Below are 12,241 nucleotides of genomic sequence, written 5' to 3'. Positions count from 1 at the left end.
CTGTAGATTCCAATCAACAGGATTCACTTCAAAAGGCTGGGTGAGGAGCTGGGAAGTGTTGTTTCTTTCTAACATTTGGATCAAAATTATTTGTTGTAGACTTTCTAAATATAGAACACTCATACAAGGCCGCAAGATAAAGCATTCTGAAGAATAAAAACAGCCAGCTCCACAGACAGAGAAGAGCTCTTCCTATGTTATTATGTACTATTGCATAGTTACCTAATTAATTGCCTTCGTTTTATTTTGCTTCCCTTTTGATATTCTTTCTAAGCCCCATGTTTTACCATACAAGGCAATTTTTAAAAAAAAAATATTTAAATAAACTTTACTTTTAATTTAAAGCTTCATACTTAAAACTAAGAATATGCAGTTCTATCATGAGGTAGTCTAGGTTTAATTTGTTCTATTTATTATTTTTTTTATTATTATTTGTGTGTGTACCGTCAAATCAGGTCTGACTGGTACAGGAGGAGATTGTCCCTCCTTTCCTGGCAGAGCATCTGGTGGATTCGAACCGTGCTCCTCTGGGATTGCAGTGCAGCTTCTTGCCACTAGGCCACCAGAGTTCCCCTAATTTGTTCTATATAATGACATCGTAAAGCAGGACATTGAGTGTCTTCATGCAAATGGATCTGGTCTTTTGACACCCTATTGTTAATGGAAGAATAAGACTTTTTAAAATGTGAATAACTCACTTTACCATCAAACAGGATAAAATTATGCACCAACTCAGACACCAGACAATAATTCTTGCCCTAAATTTAGTCATCTATACTCTCTCCAATAAATTAGAAATGTATGCCTTATCTGGGTTTTGTGCTATCATGATGTGCCCTTATAGATTGCTAAGCCATTCAGAGTTTGTGAAGAAATGTTTACTAAATTTGAGAATCATTTTTTCAAGTAATTTTAAATCCTCACTTATATTGAAAGTACTAATTTATTAAGCAATAATTTGCTGATTTTTAATTTATATTCTTTTCAGAAGGTAAAAAAATTATACTTGCAAAACATTTTAAAAGCTCCATTATTAAGTTAAAATATTATCCTTCAATTTTTCTAAATTAATAAACGTAATATTACTTATATTGCTATATTTGAACTTAAAGAAAAAGCTATAAAAGTTTTGATGGTCTTAAAAATCAAGAATAATTTATGGTTTCCTCAGGTAATTGTCAATTATATATCATTAATTTATTTTCAATCATATATCATTAATTTATTTTATAAGGAAGAAAAGATTTAAAGAAGAAAAATATATAAAAATCATGAATGCAATAGGAAAAATAGTAAGATTGTAGCATTTTCAAAGCAACGATAATACATGGAATGCCATTGCATCAACATTTTAACAACATTCGGGTGATCAAAATTTGGATTGAGAAATAATTTCAAATGAATTAAAGGGAGGCTTTGAAGTTTATTTTTAAGATCAAGTATAGAATTTATAAATTATAAGATCATGTAATAATCATGTTTCTCTATCTTATATTCTGTATTGTACCTTCAAAAATACAATTGCTATGTTATCATGGCTTATACTAGTGATTAGTTACTAAGAGAGAAAAAAATCCCTACAGATTGCAGGGTTTTTTTATTATTTTATTTTTTTTTACAGATTGCAGTTTTTGAGGACTGCATTCAACTAGCATCTATAGTATTCTTGTGTCTGTTTTATGTCTTAAAATAGGAACCTCCCTCCTATTGAAAAAAAAAAAGGCTCAATTATTATTATACATATTCCCCCAAACTAAGGTGGTCTCATTCTTCACCAATCTGCTCATTGGGCTTTGAAAGCAAATAGAAACATTATACATTAGTCAATACATCTTGGCAGCACATGAAAGCTTTAGAGCAAATGATAAATGATCAGACGTCTCTCTCGAACCTTACCTGGTTTACTCCTTTTAAAAGTCCAGTCTTTGCTGTCTACCATGCAAAGCTGTGGGCCACTGGATGAAATCCAAACTGGGTAGTAGATCATGATAATTCCAACATGTCATGGACTGCAGCATCTCTCAGCGTCCCACACGCCAACTGTTTGAAACGAACCTGCAACAAAGAAGATATTGCTTCATTTTAATCGAAAAATAGTGAACCATGTCTTAGGGCCAGGAGGCATCACCACTTAATCAATAAAGGAATCATAAAGGAATGTGTGAGGGGCTGTAAATGCCTCTTAAGCTGCTGATAAACATTAAGGCCGGAAGACCAACGTTTATGTGCTACAGAGGTGTTTTTGCAGAGTGCATGCTGTTCTTCATGTTGTTATTGATCTAGTTAAGCTGTCAGTATTAATAAACATTATGGATATTAAAGCTCACATGTTTTATAGTAGGTATCCACCTCTTCTTCATGTATGTGACCACCTGGAAAACACATTATATTTCTGACCTTAATTTCAATATCTCCAGGGGACTCAAGCAAGGAGAAATGACAGGGCAACATCCATTAACAACTAGAGAAAATTCAATAGGTTTTCTAGATCAAGGATAGCTTTCTTTATTAGTTAATGTACTCCACTCAGTGCCAGCATTCCTATTACTAATAATAGTATCAACTCTATTGGACGACATGTGAGAAATACCTTTTAGGGGCATAGGCAACATTATGGAATCAGCAGCTATCATTATCCACATTAAGATTCAGACACAGAAAAATAACCTACATGAGCACTTCGTAGATAGAATCTGCATATAAAGAAATGTCTAGAGCTCAGAAAGGTAACTACACAACTAACATGTATGCAAAAATCAATTTTATTCTTATTATTTTCCAAGTACTGTGGAGTAAGGACTCTAAAAGGTGATATTTGAAGGATTAGGGCACAGGTGCAAAAACTGATTTTAACAAGCCACAAATCAGTATGTATCCACACACCCATGATTAGATCTTCAAAGAGTCCCAGAAGTCAAGATGTAGTCTTTGTTAAGAGGAGTGACAGTGAGATAACCTGTGGTGTAATGTTAGTAACAATGGTTACATTATACAGTGTTGAACACAAGATTATTCTTTTTACTAAAATACATTTCAAAGTCCTTAAAATACATGCACACGCAGATATTAAATGAATATATTGCAATTTTAAAAGGAATGATAATGTTGATGCTATTAGTGACACACCTTTATACCCAGGTACACAAATTAACATTTTCTAATCTTTTGAACTAAGCACTGACAAAATTAACCAAATACCTAGTCACCTCTTATATGTAAACTCGATCTGTGAGAAAAATTTAAAAAGCTATTGCTCATCTTCTTTATGGCTGCACTGAAAATTTCATAACACTGCTCCTTTTTATTCACGGTTATTCTTCTTTGGTCTCCTGGGGTAATGCAGGATTTTTAAAAAAGGTATATCATATTGGAAGAATTTATAATGTGGCATATGTATGGTAGTTTACAATAGAGTAGGTCAATTGACAGGGAACAATGTGTAGCACTGTTACCTCCCATTGTATTTCTGAGACTGTAAATCTTAATAGGAGATGGTGGGTCATCTATTTCCTCAGGAGCACCTGGAGAGTTTGAACTTTTGATCAGAGAGCTGATCTTTTGGCTAGCAGCTCAATATTTATTCCACTACACCAGCAGGGCTGCTCAGACTTCTTATAACTGACAAAAATTGACTATTAAATGAATCCATTTCAAAGGCATTTGTTTTGAAACTACCAATCTGTGCATTATGTGATTTCCCATAATTTCATTCTACCTCTTATGTTAGTGTTAGGTGCCATCAAGTCGACTTTATGAACAGCTGACCTGAACCTTGCCCTAACCTGTACCATCATCGTTATTTCCAACACAACAGAGACGATTGCCGAAGTTGCTGTGTTAATTCATATCATTGAGGGGGTCTTCCTGCTTGTCAATGACGCTTTTTGCAAGCATGATGCTCCTTTCCATGGAAAATCCTTCCCTAGCTACATGTCCAAAGTGTGAAAGATGAAGCTTTGTCATTTTGTCTCGAAGGAGCACGCCGGCTACATCTTCTCCAAAAGACACATATTTATTGTTTTGACAATCCATGAGATATTCAGTACTCTTCATCAGCACCACAACTCAAAGACATCACTTATCTTCTGTCATCTTTATTCATTGTCCAGCTTTCTGATGCATAGTAGGTGATTGAGAAGACCATGGCCTGAATCGGATGTACCTTAGTCTTCAGATTGACACCATTGCTCTTCAGCATTTTGGAGAAGGCCCTGATGGCAGACTTGCCCAATGCAAGATGTCTCCTGATTTCTTGACTGCTAGTACCAAGGGTGTTAATTGTTGTTCTGTGGAAAATTAAATCATTGAAAGTCTCAAACCTTTCTCCATCCATCATAACAATGACTGTTGGTCCCGTGGTGAAGACATTTGTTTTCTTGATGCTGAGATGTAATCTGTACCAAAGACTGTAGTCCTTGATTTTATGCAGCAAGAGTTTGAAACCCTCCTCACTTTCAGCAAACAAAGTTGTGTTGTCTGTATAATGCAGGTTATTAATGAGTCTTCTTTCAATCCTGATTATCCGTCAGAGAGTCCAGCTCAGGGACTTATTTGCTCAACATACAGATTGAATAGGATACACCTCAGCACACACTCTTTCTGATTTTAAACCATGCACTGTTCACCAGCTCAGTTTGCACAATAGCTTCTTGTTCTAAGGATAGGTTTCATATTAGCACAATAATTTTTTTTTTGTTATCTCCAAAAAAGTTTCTATAGATATTGAGAGCCTGCTACTAACAAAGGGTTGTACAAGTACAGAAAACAATAAGACTAAAATAAAATGTGATGAAGAAAAAACCCAAGCAACCATAGGAAATACAAGTATGGAGAAATTCTTTTTCCCCGATTTCTTGATCTGACCTTAAGTGCTCTGTGATTGAATTTTGATCTTTGCCTTTCTTTATGGACAAAATAACTATCTCTTCAGTTTATCTTCCTGCTTCAAAAAAGGCTTTCCAAAGGATCCCTCAGTACTCAGGCATTCATTTGATAGGCTATTGATTTGTGCTTGTTGATATGTTTCTCTTTCAAGGTTATTGCAGGGATGTGCTTCATCTTCTTGGATGCTTGCTGCACAACTCTCTGAGTGGCTGGCTGAACTGGAAGAGAGCTCAGCATTCTGGGAGCTCAGCACCATCGTTAAGTGGCTGCGAGTACATTTTTTTCTGCTTTGGGCCTATGCCATTCATTGCCCCACACGTCAACATGAACATAAACATTAGAAACAAGGATGTAAAGGTTACCCCACTTTTGTTAACAATATGTAGACAGAAAAGATCTCTATTTTTTCAGTCACAGACAGATTGTGGGAGCTCTGTTGGCCTAGTGGGTTAGGAGTTCTGCTCCCAACCTAACGTCAGAAAGTTCAAATACACTAGCTGCTCCTTGGGAGAAAATGGGCATTCTCCTCCCATGAGACTCAGCCTCGGAAAATTTGTTAGACATTCAGTTAGAGGAGAGATCTGATTTGATAGCAATGAGTATTTTTTGAGATTGTTATTATTAGTTGTTACAGAAGTAACTCTTATTTGTATACAACTGTATCTGTAACAGTATGATACCATCCTCACAATCCTTGTTATTTTGAAGACTGCTGTTTCCGTTATTGTGTCAACCTAATTCATTAACGTTTCCTCTCTTTCGAGAAACCCTATACTGTAGGAAACATGATATCTTCTTTTAGTGATTGAATATTCTCAATCATTCTAAATTACTTCATTTATCCTGATGGAATAATAGGTATAATGGCTTTATATTAGTTTTTACCAATAATAATTTATTATGGCTTTTATTAGTTTTATATGAAATAACTTAATTTCTAAAAAAAAAAAACCTATGATGTACATACTAAGGAAAAGTAATTTTATTGAGAATACAATAAGTACCAGAGAATGTTTGTTGTGCCAAAGATTATAGATCCTTTGAAAAATAAAGCTGGGATTCCACAGCAGCTGATTGACAGTCCTGAACTGTCCATTAGCTGTCAAGCTCTTATATGAAGAATCTGAGAACAAACTCTCAATTTTCAGATTATAAAACTCAGTTCCAGTGATGCCCTGTGACGTATCAGATGCCATTCTGATCACGGCAGCATCTGGATGAGGACTTAAATCCATAACGCTGCTGTCTTTCTAATCCACCCCAATAACATTACAGACTTCCAATTGGCTCGATTTAAAAGAAATGTGGTTTGTCAGGTTTTATTTTAGCAAGAAGACCCAAAAATGAACAAACAAAATGACAAGATTTGTAAGTGCTCAATTTTAAATGAGTTTAATATGCTGAAAACAATAGAAGATATTGATACTGTGTGCTGTGTCCCTCTCACGTCTTCATTTGCCAGGGAAAGACTGAGATACAAGGATAGTCTCCTGCAAATTCATGGCAAAGGCTATGATTAGATTAAAGCATAACTACAATATTGGTGTTTTGCTGATGCTCATTTTGTATGTGTAGCTCCATTAGTAATAATTACAAGCTTGAAATAATTTTCCATGGCACTCTCTTGATATTATTTTCATTTCAGAAAAGCAGCAGGATATCCTCTAAGTGGCATCAGACAACGTCCAAGGTAATTGCACTAATGTCTGAGAGTTTAGTATCTGATACTCAAACACAAATCATACTTCACACTTTTGTCTTTGCTCAGATACCTAATTCTAAACTTGATTTTATCTAGAAAAACCTTCCAGTTAAAACTGGATAAGGGCTGCCCATCTTAGAAAGATCAACAATATGATTTTGGTTGAGAGTTTTGGATCAAGCTCAGAAGAGCTTGAGATTGACGGATGAAATCAGCCGTGGAATCAATTACGCCTTTGCAAAGAAGCTCCACAAACACTCTGGGTATATCTGGGCCTCAGGTGAGTCTCTCCAGAAATCAGTCCTCCTTACTGTCACACATCAATGCTGCAAAGTCATAAATCCTGACTTGAGGAGGAGAGGATAATAAAGCAGAGTATGCTCTTGTCTGGGACTTCCTCAGACTCCATCATAGGCTCGACTCCCCTTTACTGATACTAATCTGTATCTCTTCATTGTTGCAAACCAAAAGTATGAATAGGTTCAGGAAATACTGAACCTGAGGGAAGTTGTGGCAACTCCTTGAAATATTTTCTTCAGAAATGAGAGGGATTTGTCTTCATGATTGTGCTAACCTTGAACTGTAATAGTCCACTGTTGTTATTGTTACGTGCCATCTACTCACTTGTGACTCCTAGTGACCTTATGTACAAGAGCTTTGAACCCTGCTCTCTCTCAATCCAACCTCACTGTCTCTGACACACCTACACCCATATTACCCCAGTCATTGAGTCAATCCATCTCATCCAGGGTCTTCCTATTACTTCCTACTAAACAAGCACTTCCTCTAATTTCCAAATTTTCCCTACCCTTGTCACTATGGCTCACTTTATCTTAACAAGTACTGTTGTTTGTTGTTGATTGCCATTGAGTTGAGGACTCATAACGATCCTATGAACAAAAGGTCTGAAGCCTTTCTATAGCTGTTATCACTTATCAAAATTCATAGAGTTTCCAGGGCATATTGCTTAGGAAGTGGATGATGCCACTCCTTGAACATGCCAAATAGTGGAGTGGGGGCGGGGGGAGGAAAGATTTGTTTATTTCTGCTGTCCAGAATTCACCATATTCCTTATTAGCTCTGTCGTCTTTATTAGGAGACATCTTTGTTAGGTTTCCTTTATGTTCATTTTGGCGGGACAGGAAGCACCTATCCTGCCTACCTTCCTTTACCCTGCATGTAAGTCTCTTTTGTTAGATCTGAGTTATGTCCTGATATTCTTCTGACTTAGAGAGCCAAAGTAGTTTTCCAAAACTTGTAATTGAAAATTCCATCTTACACAGAAATTCACTTTTAAGAAATAGAAGAAAATGGACTAGAATCCAGTTAAGAATCAGATTACTAATCAATTAACCTCTAATTCATAAAAAAGGAAGGTTGTCCTGAACAAAGCACATCTAATCTGATGAAGCTACACAACAAAGCAAATCTCTAGGAAGGTATCTTTCTGCTCACCTTGAAGACACAACCTCCTTGGATTCAACAGTGCAAGAAAAGAAGTTCTGGCAACATCCATGCAAACTTGGAAGATGACTTTGACCATAAAGTGAAACCTTAGACTTCTGACCTCTATAAACTGTGAGATAATTATAGGTGGTTAAGTCATGAGACTTGTGTTAATTTGTTAAACCACATTCAGTATTCTAAATAATTTACAATGTGTCTATACCAGACATGTTGGCAAATATTTTTATCATAGAATATTTGACCACTGTAATGCAAGGTTTTTGCCCTTCCCCTCACTTCAGTTATTAAAATTTGAGAAATGTTGAGTGTGTTCTTTTTTCTGGTTTTATGATTCCAGATATTTGCCCATTTAATTCTAATTCTTTACTTGGTCTTCTCAAGCTGCTCCTCTTTGCCAGCTCAAATGCATTCATTCTTCTGTCATCTATTGGAAGTAATAGAAAAGATCCATGGTACCTGTACATAGATCAAGGGCACCTCAGTCTTGAAATTGAAATCTTTGCTCTTTACAACTTTGAAGAGTTCTCTGACAGCCTATTTTCCCATATAAAAAACAACTTTTTTGATTTCTTGATTGCTGTTACCATGAGTATGGATTGTGAATCTGAATCAAATACAACGGTTTTCCTCATCTATTTTGTCTATTGGTTTAGGGATGAAGATTTTCATTTTCTTGACATTGAGATGGAGGCCATATTGAAACAAAAATGTTTGATTTTTGGAGTAAATGCTTAAGTCCTTACTTGCTGCAAGCAAGGTTGTGTCAACTGCAAAATGCAAGTTGTTGACAATTCTTTCTACAATCCTGCTGTAACATTCTTCTTCATGTAGTCCAGGATTTTAAATTATTTGCTCAGCCTACACACTGAATACGGGAGCTCTGGTAGCCTAATGGCAAGAATCTACACTGCAATCCTGAAGGCATGGAGTTCGAGGCCACCAGTTGCTCTCCTCCCTTCCGATTAACTACCTCTGAAAACCCACTGGAGGGTCAGTTTTGACTCAACAAATTTCAGCATAGTATTATAATATCAGCAGATTTTAAAAAAATAAACCTAGTGGTGTTGATTATAAAAATATTTGAAAAGGCGAGCTCTGGTGGCCTAGTGGCAGGAAAGTGCACTTCAATCCCAGAGGTGCGTGGTTCAAATCCACCAGATGCTCTGCTGAAGGAGGAACAATCACCTCCTGTATCAGTCAGATCCAATTTGATGGTACACACATAAAAAAATTTAATAAAATAAAAAATTGAAAGAACAAAGAATTTATAATAGTTAATGCAATCTGGATAATGAGTTACTATAATGTCAAGAGTTGCAATAAATCTACAATTACTAAAACAGTGAATTATTGACCCTCTAGTAGACAGAGCTGTATCAAAGTAGAAAATCTGAACATATGTTTAAACTTTTATTATTAATTTGTTTAAGCAAGGCATGTTGTTGTTAGGTGGCAACAAGTTAGTTCTAACTCAAAGGACTCTCCGTGCAATAGTACAAGACAGAACCCATCCCTGGACCATCCTGAGAAGGGCTGCTCTTTAAGGCCGTTGCTTCAAGCACCGTGTCAACCCACCTTGTTAAGAACCTTCCTCTTTGTCATACTTTCTGAAACAAATATGAAAGATATATGCTATGTCCACAAGACAGGAGACAGGTGAAAAATATCAGAGAACCATAAGGGAGGTTCGGCATCATCTGTAAAGATTGATCTTCTAGATAACATCAAAAGTAAAAACAATAGCTCTGAAGTGATTTAAAAAATCAACAATTTTAAGTCTAGATAGTGATGGATATGTGCTTAGGTCTCATGAGTCTCGAGATTTTTCTGTTTGCTTGAAATAATATTTTCAAAATATAATCTTTCCTTATGACAAACCACTGTCTCAGTATGAGTTCACAAAAGTGACTTATACCATGACTACTTCTATTTGGTTTCTTTGTTTCTATCTACTTGACATTGCTCTCTACATCAGAGGAGAAATGTGAAATTTTTTTTTTTTTATACAACTGACTATCAAAAATAATCTCCATGGGAGTCTGAGTCTTATCTGCATTTTTCATTCTTCTCAAAAGATCCGTATCGACATATTTCCAACAGTGGCTAACAGTGCTCCGCAGCGGTGGTTCATGTTCATTTTATGGCGAAAACTTCCACGTCACCTTTCTGAGCTCACCAAAATGGGCATGATATGACTTAACTTCAGGTATGACCTTCACTTGACCGTACAGTCAGAAATTCAGAATTCTTTCACGTAGGAGTATTACTGCTTCTATCTGAAGAGTTTTAAGTAATTGTCACACTCAGATAGAAAAACTGCGACTCAGATTGCTGAAGTCGCCACCATGGCTCTGCCCGCTCGCTGGTTCGGCTGCGTCAGGCTCGGCCCGCTGCTGGCGCTGTTGGCGTTGTTGACACGACTGGAGCTGGGCCGGGGTGGCCGGGATCACGGGGACTGGGACGCGGCACCGCAGCCGCAGCTGCGACTCCGTGAAGACGCAGCGCGCGTGGCCCGCTTCGTGGCGCACATCTGTGACTGGGGTGCACTGGGCACAATCTCCACGGTGCTAGCAGTGCGTGGCCGGCCCTTTGCCAATGTCTTCTCGCCTGATCCTGATGCAGCTCTCAGTAGCTGACTTGCAGGTTAACCCATATGCCACGCCTACAATGTCTTTGGCACAGATAAACCTCTGCAGCAAGTATGGGTATGATCCCCAGAGCCCACTCTGTGCTCACATAATGCTGCCAGGCACTGTTACCAAGGTGAACGACACAGAAATGGAATTTGCAAAGGATTCGTTGTTCACGCGACATCCTGAGATGAAGACCTGGCCTTCTGACCATAACTGGTTTGTTGCTAAACTGAATATAACCAATATCTGGGTCCTGGACTACTATACTCCGGTGAAACGAAGAGAGTGACACCTGAAGAATACTTGAAAGCCGAATTTCATTGAAGCTGAACAGGACAGACTCATCAACCCCACTGGTGAAGCTTCCGGGAATGGCCCTTTCAGCCTTAAAGGACTTCATTTCCTGGTGGAGTTTCCCAGGAGATGAGCCAGTTTCACTTCTTGCACTGGATTGCTTGCTTGCTTGTTTACAGAATTAGAGGAAGGACTTGCTGGTATTTGCATAGAAAAATGTCTTTCCTTAGGATCAGAGAAGTTTTGCCCCATCAGGTCTAAATATTTTTTCCCCAATACTACTCCCTGAAGAGGAGCGAGTGTGAGGTGTAGATTGCCCATTGTCATTGGAAGGCCATTCTCATTTATTCCCAGAAGCTCTGTGCTCTGGAAGACCCCAAGCCTGAATTTCATTTCTCCACCTTTTACCCCTACTATATAATCAGGGTCCTCCACTTAGTGTGTGTGTATGCATGCGTTCCTTCATTCGTTCGTTCATTCATTCATTCATTCATTCATTCATTCTGTGTCTAATTTCTTAGCCCCAGAATGAAATTTCAGAGGACAGAGAAGATAGGGAATTTTATGTATGAGTTCTGGCTTTTTCTAGGTAGAGTTAACCCAGATGTGGATCACCTTCAGCCAGAGTTAAAATCCCCCTCTCCTAACCACTCCCTGAGGCTTGTTTAATTCCGCTGTTCTCAACAATGACCGAGGCCCTGGCCTACTCAGAATCTCTGAGCGGTTCCTAATGCTACCACCTCTTCGAACAGAAATGATGCAACAAAGGAAGAAAACATAGCATTGAATAATAATAGTAACGATAACAGTGTTTCTTCAGAAAACACTTGACATAGTTTTGTGAACTATATACATGATTTCAGAAGTCTATATAGCATTCCTCTTGAAAAATACATGTCAGGAGGGATTAAGCTAATGCATACCGTAATGACTAAGAGAAAGGTACTTGAATGTGAGTCATTAGTTTGGAAAACTACAAACACAGATGTAACTGAAATCCAGCAAACAACTAAGAAAAAAGAATTATTTCTGTTACATTTAGTAAAATGGGGATTTCTTATTCAAAGGATCAAGAAATAAAAACATTATTTAAAAAAACAACAACAGAATAGTCTAAAAGTATTATATTTTAGGGCATTATTTTTATCGTAGGAGTATGCAATGAGGGTTGTAGAGTGGATTATATTTGGGGTTAGGGGGTGGGGTTTGGGGAGGTGCTGGGGGGGGATTGTGTACCAATGAGGGAGTTTTTCTTTTGCTT

General features: G+C 37.4%; 1 protein-coding gene across 1 annotated transcript in view; it reads right to left on the bottom strand.

Moving 5' to 3' along the window:
- The window catches only part of LINGO2 (leucine rich repeat and Ig domain containing 2), a 527,177-nt gene that overhangs the window by 420,239 nt on the left and 94,697 nt on the right, over window positions 1-12,241 (bottom strand). Inside the window, exon 2 of the mRNA XM_006881257.1 lies at window positions 1,897-2,055. The gene's annotated coding sequence lies outside the window, so the exon portion shown is untranslated. The remainder of the gene's footprint in view (window positions 1-1,896; window positions 2,056-12,241) is intronic.

The sequence above is a fragment of the Elephantulus edwardii genome, unplaced genomic scaffold, assembly GCF_000299155.1.
Source record: "Elephantulus edwardii isolate Elephantulus edwardi_28Jun2011 unplaced genomic scaffold, EleEdw1.0 scaffold00014, whole genome shotgun sequence".
In the NCBI taxonomy this organism is placed as follows: Eukaryota; Metazoa; Chordata; class Mammalia; order Macroscelidea; family Macroscelididae; genus Elephantulus; species Elephantulus edwardii.
This window is presented reverse-complemented; position numbering and strand designations above follow the sequence as displayed.